This window comes from Gymnoscopelus microlampas (genome assembly GCF_963454915.1).
Source record: "Gymnoscopelus microlampas genome assembly, chromosome: 4".
NCBI classification, from domain to species: domain Eukaryota; kingdom Metazoa; phylum Chordata; class Actinopteri; order Myctophiformes; family Myctophidae; genus Gymnoscopelus; species Gymnoscopelus microlampas.
In genome coordinates this window covers 3,939,634-3,945,793 of record NC_139941.1, presented here as the reverse complement: position 1 = coordinate 3,945,793, position 6,160 = coordinate 3,939,634, and the positions used below count along the sequence as shown (strand labels likewise).

Below are 6,160 nucleotides of genomic sequence, written 5' to 3'. Positions count from 1 at the left end.
TCCACCTCTATCACCATATTAACCACTTTAGCCCTATTTTATACATAGGCTATTTGAAAATAGCCAATCTACAAGCTTGTAGATCTGCCATTTTCAAACATTTTAATACTTTCACTTTTGGTACTTTAAGTATATTTTGATGCCAATACTTTTTTTTAACTTTTACTCAAGTAACATTTTGAACACAGGCCTTTTACTTGTTTTATTATGTTTATATTTTGTTTGTATTTTTATATTGTGGTATTGCTACTTTTATTTAAGTAAAATAACTGAGTACTTCTGCCATCACTGCCAAAAATACAGGTTACCACCAGTCATGTGGTTAATAAACTATTTAGTTTGTTTTCTAGTCTAGGCCCAGTAGTGCTCAAAAGAACAAAATGTAATGGACTTTTCTTGTAACAAGTAAGAGCATTTCTACATTACACTATTGATACTTTTACTTAAGTATAAAATGTCAGTTCTTTTTTTGTGCTTGTTGTTTAGTGCAAAGCATTAGTACCTCTACATAGTAACGTTTAACTTGTTAAAACTAACTAAACTAAGTAAATAGTTTATTTCCAATCTTTCTCTCTCTCTCTCTCTCTCTCTCTCTCTCTGACTGCCAACATTTAACATGCACATTCAAATGGTGGGGAGGGGAACATTTGTGTCTATCCAATCAGATGTGTCCAAACAGAGTTTTCAAACATTTGAACTGTTTGGGCGGTTGGGTGAATTCATTCTTCTCAACCATGTACTGCTGGCCTGTTGGTGTTTTTGGACTAGCTTTGTAAATGGTAAGCTGCTATTTTATCTAATTGTAAATCATTAGTAGGTTATACTGTTTATTGTATTTACTTTGATCAGTTCTCTACAGTCTGTTTGATCAGTTGTAGGCTAGTGTTCCTTTACCTGTATGAGTTCAGATTGTTTTAAAACATGTGGCCTAGTCAAGTAGCTAGTCAATTCATATGCCATGATTTAATTTGTCAGCATAATGCAGTATAGTAAAATACACAGACTTTATACATTTTAGTAACTAAAGTTGGATTGCTTTGTAGTTTGTCTTTACTGTGGCTATATTGAATACAATGGCAAAGCATTGCTTCATCCCACTAACCCCTAAAATGATATTTGCAGGGAGAATTCCATTGATTTCCCCACTGTTGACGAGGAAGTTTTATAAGGTACTACACACCCACACTCTTCATTTAACTTTTTTTTGTGCACTCCTGTTTCAGTTGAAGTTTTCTGAGTTGTAATTGCTGTTATATTATTTTACAGTTGTTGGCACCCAGCGGTACATGTGTGAGGACCTTTCGGAGTTTTAACAGGTAATCTCCAGAATAAATTGCAATTTGCAGGACAATGGCTTGGTTTTCAGCAGAAGATTCAGCAGACAGTCAGCAGGCAATACACACACACACACACACACACACACACACACACACACACACACACACACACACACACACACACACACACACACACACACACACACACACACACACACACACACACACACACACACACACACACACAGTAGTGTGGTAGAGTGTGGTAATTGTATTAACATTGTTGTGTTCCGGTTTCAGTGGTTTTGTGGTTTAATTGTAATTCTTTTTTTCTTCTTCTGTTTTTCTTCAAGGCTTCAAGGACTGCCATTTTGGATCTTCAGCCCTCCAGCAGTCCAAAGTTCAGGAGATCATCTCCAAAAAGGACACAGAGCAACTCCAAAGATGGACTTCCATTTTGGATCTTCAGCCCTCCAGAAGGAAGAAGTTCACAAGATCATCTCCAGGACCTTGTACCAAACGCTGTGTTCTCCAGGACCCAATGCTTGACGACAAAGAGCTTGAGGACTATGTTTTTAGTGCAAACATTTTAACTCAAATCTTTGCTTCTGGGGTCCCTGGAACAAAATATATTTCTTTATTTTCTGTATTTCTTCCTGTGGATTATACCAGGGACACATGACTTGGATTTAGCTCTTCCTTGGACCCAGCCACCGTGGATTACATGAGTAGCCTACAAGTGACTTTGTTTTCCTTTTCCCGCTATTTTTCTTTGCTCTTCTTCATGTCACTACTTGCTGACTATATGTCAGTCTATGTGGATTATGCGGTCGACACACACTGACATTTTGCACCGTAATCCTGTGTATAACGCACTGACTTTTAACTTTTTTTTCCAAGCACCTTAACTAACGTCCATAAGTATATCATGCACAGTATACATTGCTGCTATGTTCATGCACATATCTTATCTCAGGTACTAGTGTGAGTATATAGACACAAATTTCACCCACTTTTTTTAATTAAACCTGTGATGTGACAATAAACCTGATTCTGATTCAGAATATTTGAATATATATTTTTTAGAGTGAACATTTTTAACTCAAATCTTTGCTTCTGGGTCCCTGGAACAAAATACTTTTCTTTGAAACAGTTTACCTTATCTGTGTGCTCCTGTTCCATTGTTTTGTATACATTTATTTTTCTTGATCAATAAACATAATTACATAAGTTCTGCCTATGTGTTTTTCTATATTGTTTGTGTGTGTGGATATATATATATATATATATATATATATATATATATATATATATATATATATATATATATATATATATATATATATATATATATATATATATATATATATATATATAAATTAGTGCAGGTAGTGGGGGGGAACTATAAACCACCCCTCCCATTGGGGGTGGGGGGGGGGGGGGCAAGCCACAGCCCCTGGGGGGGGGGGGGCTTTAAACCACCCTTCCCACTGAGGGGGGGGGGGGGTATAAACTAGGGGGTTTATACAAGAATTAGCATGCAGAATGTGGGGTGGGTGGGTGGGGTTATAAGCCACAGCTTCCAATCAAATGTAGTTTTCTGCACATGCTCAGAAGTGGTTGGGGTGGAAGGGTGGGAGGGGTGGGTGTGTGAGGTCCTTGCTGGCAGACATGCAAATGAAGGTCTCAGAAATGGTACATACACCTGAATATGTGGGAGGTATGTGGGAGGTGGTACATTAATGAATGAGGGCAGCATACACACACATACTCCCTTAAGTATCAGGGGTATGCCTGAGGGATACCCTCCCAAAATCATTGCTTTTCACCCAGTGTCAAATATTCAGGCAGGTAAATTAATTACTAAAAATACATAGGCCATTACGCCAGTGCTCTCTGAGCCTGGATGGCGATAACAGCTTCTCATAGGGCTGGTTAGAACCGCTATGATGCTGTTATGATGCAGTATATGATGTAAATTGGTGTCTTTCACGTCCATGTTCGATGTGAAATATACAGTAGTTGCACAAGCGTGACTATGTTGAAATAACCAGACTGAATTTGAAAATGTGATTTTCAGAGTACGAAACAATCGTATGTATAAGGTTTAACAAGTCAATGTTTTTTTTTTAGCACAGTGCTGTTTTATATTGCAGGGTTTTTTTTTCCAATGAAAGCAATGATGTAACTCTTATATCAATAACATTGTTTTGTTGTTACAGTACATTCTGTGTCAAATTATTGATTTCCTAAGTAGCCAGAAGTTGTGTAGTTGTGTTGACGTTGTCCTGTCTTGTGTAGTTGTTGTGGTGGTGTGATAGGTTTGTGCAGTTGTTGTAGTAGTTGTGTTAGTTTTGTGTTTTATTGCGCACTCATTTTATTGTTTTGTTGGTGTTTTTAGGTGTTGTGTTGTGTTGTGCAGTTGCGTTGGTCTTATTTTTTTGATCACGCGCACACACACACACACACACACACACACACACACACACACACACACACACACACACACACACACACACACACACACACACACGTGCGCGGCACACGCACATCGATCGCATTTTATTTTAAGTAGTAAACATTTTTGTAGGAAATGACTAGTGTCTTGCTTAGTTTTAGTCTTTTTAAACGTTTTTTTTTTTTTCAAGGAATGCCTTGAATTATAGGAGCTGAAACTGAAAATGTTCCTTGAACTAGTATCTTTCTCTTCTTGGACGGTGGCTGAAGGCATTGTTGTGTGCAGATAGGATACTGGCAGCGGCAGCAGCGGCTACTGAAGCCAAAATGCTCTGTTTCTTACCGTGTATTTGCGGAGTGAGGACGCATTTGCACACGCACTTGTAAACCTGTTATGCAAAGTAGCCATTTGGGTACTTGGCTGTGGCTCATGAATCGATGGGGGGCGCATTCTAGCGTGGACGCACGTGCACATTCATATCGTACCGTACCGTACCGTACCTGCGCAATAATAATTTGATGACCAGTGGACCGGTAGGCAGCGGTTCCGGTAGGAGACTCTTTGTGTCTCCTACCGGAACCGCTGCCGGTCATCAAATTATTGGCTTAGGAATGCGACAAAAACGAAAACAATATCCATGAATTCAAGTCTCCATGGGGTGACTAATCGACAGTAAAAAAGTCATTTCAGGGGTGAACTATCCCTTAAAAGTATTCTACGTTAGTTCCATTGATCCAAGCCGGAATAGAAACGATCGATTGATACAAATAAATATTGATTTTAATCGAATAATATGCGATTTTCAAGTGGACTGATTCATCAAAAAACTTAAAGCTCATCAAATGCGCTGTAACGAATACCGGCTTAAAGGACAACTTTGGTTTTTTACAACCAAGGTTTATATTTTAGCTTGTAATTAAAGTAAATAAATGATGAGTGTATTTTTTTTTTTCATTTACTGCTTTCTATAGTTTTAGCATTTTTTGCGATATTTTTTACAGTGGGCGGGGGCATTCTGTCCGGTGGCTAAATATGCCTTTTTTACACAATAAAAAAGGTCCGGCTGTCTGAGATGGCCAGATGTGAGTTATTGGGGGCTAGAAGAGCTACTGTAAATAATAATAAAGAAAACGCCGGGTTAATGTGATAAAAAAAATGCATATTTAGCCACCGGACAGAATGCCCCCGCCCACTGTGAAAACACTGTAAAAAAGATTGTGAAAATTGCTAAAACTATAGAAAGCAGTAAATTTAAAATTTTTAACACTCATCTTTTATTTACTTTAATTACAATCTAAAACATAAACATTGGTTGTAAAAAAACAAAGTTGTCCTTTAAGTGGAAAACGTTATCAGTAGAATAATCGCTAAGCAGATAATCAATAGCTGCAGCGTTTAGGAGAACCATTCCCTTTCCATCTGCTGAATGGTTTCCTATCATCGGAACGATGGGCATGGCAAAGTGTTAAACAGCCGTACGGGAATGTGGTCCAAAGGGGCGAGATGTTTTCGGTTACACACGCAAACGCATGTCCCTTTTAAACTGTGTGTTTCACAGAGCAGAGGCTGACTTGGGCCTCCTCCCTTTCCCTTTCTTCTCTGGAAGTGGTTTGGAGTTGCCCTGCGTATGTAACACGCACCTGGGAATGAGATGGGAGCCAGCCAGCTGAGGGACTGGGCTTCTCCAGACAGGAAACACAGTCCTTCTCCCCTCCAAGAGAGAGTGAGAGAAGAAAAAACCTTTTACACTTTGATGGCTTTTAATGATGGATCCAGGCATGCAAAGAGGATCAAGTGACCCCCCCCTTTGAGGAAGAGGGTAAAAAACTGTATGTCCTTCAACAGTGGGGAAAAGTAAATGTACTCAACATTAGATTTTTTTTACTTTACTTAGGTACGTCCATTTTTCAATAATTAATACTTCTACTCAACTCTGAGAGGTTTTATTATTATTAGAAAACATACATTAACCATACAGGACCTATACTTAAAGGAGTAGTTCACCCAAATAAATATTTTTTTGTCACATTCCTAAGCCAATAGTTTGATGACGGTGGAAAGATGGATTGGCTTAGGAATGCGACCAAAACAAAACATCTCCATGAATTCAAGTCTCCATCGAATAATCGATAGAAAAAAAACTTTTTGGGGGTGAACTATCCCTTTAAGTAAAACATCTGAGAGCGTGTTCCGCTACTGTGGAACACTCGCGGCAAAGTGTATTGAGGAAAATAAATAAAAAAAGAAGGAAAGAATAGCTGTGTGTTTCAATCACTTGGGTCATTCATGTCTGTCTGTGCAAAAAATAAATTAAAAAATCTCTAGACATCTGCTTCCATTTGAAGGCTGAAATCAGGCTGATATTGCACTGAGAGAGAGAGAGAGAGAGAGAGAGAGAGAGAGAGAGAGAGAGAGAGAGAGAGAG

At 38.5% G+C, this 6,160-nt stretch overlaps 1 long non-coding RNA gene across 1 annotated transcript; it reads left to right on the top strand.

Moving 5' to 3' along the window:
• The first annotated feature begins 246 nt into the window (after nt 1–246).
• Nucleotides 247–2,492, top strand: LOC311044340. Its single transcript, XR_014600677.1, has 4 exons — nt 247–779; nt 1,123–1,169; nt 1,267–1,316; nt 1,631–2,492. It is a non-coding gene; the product is annotated as an uncharacterized lncRNA (long non-coding RNA).
• Nucleotides 2,493–6,160: the final 3,668 nt, after the last annotated feature.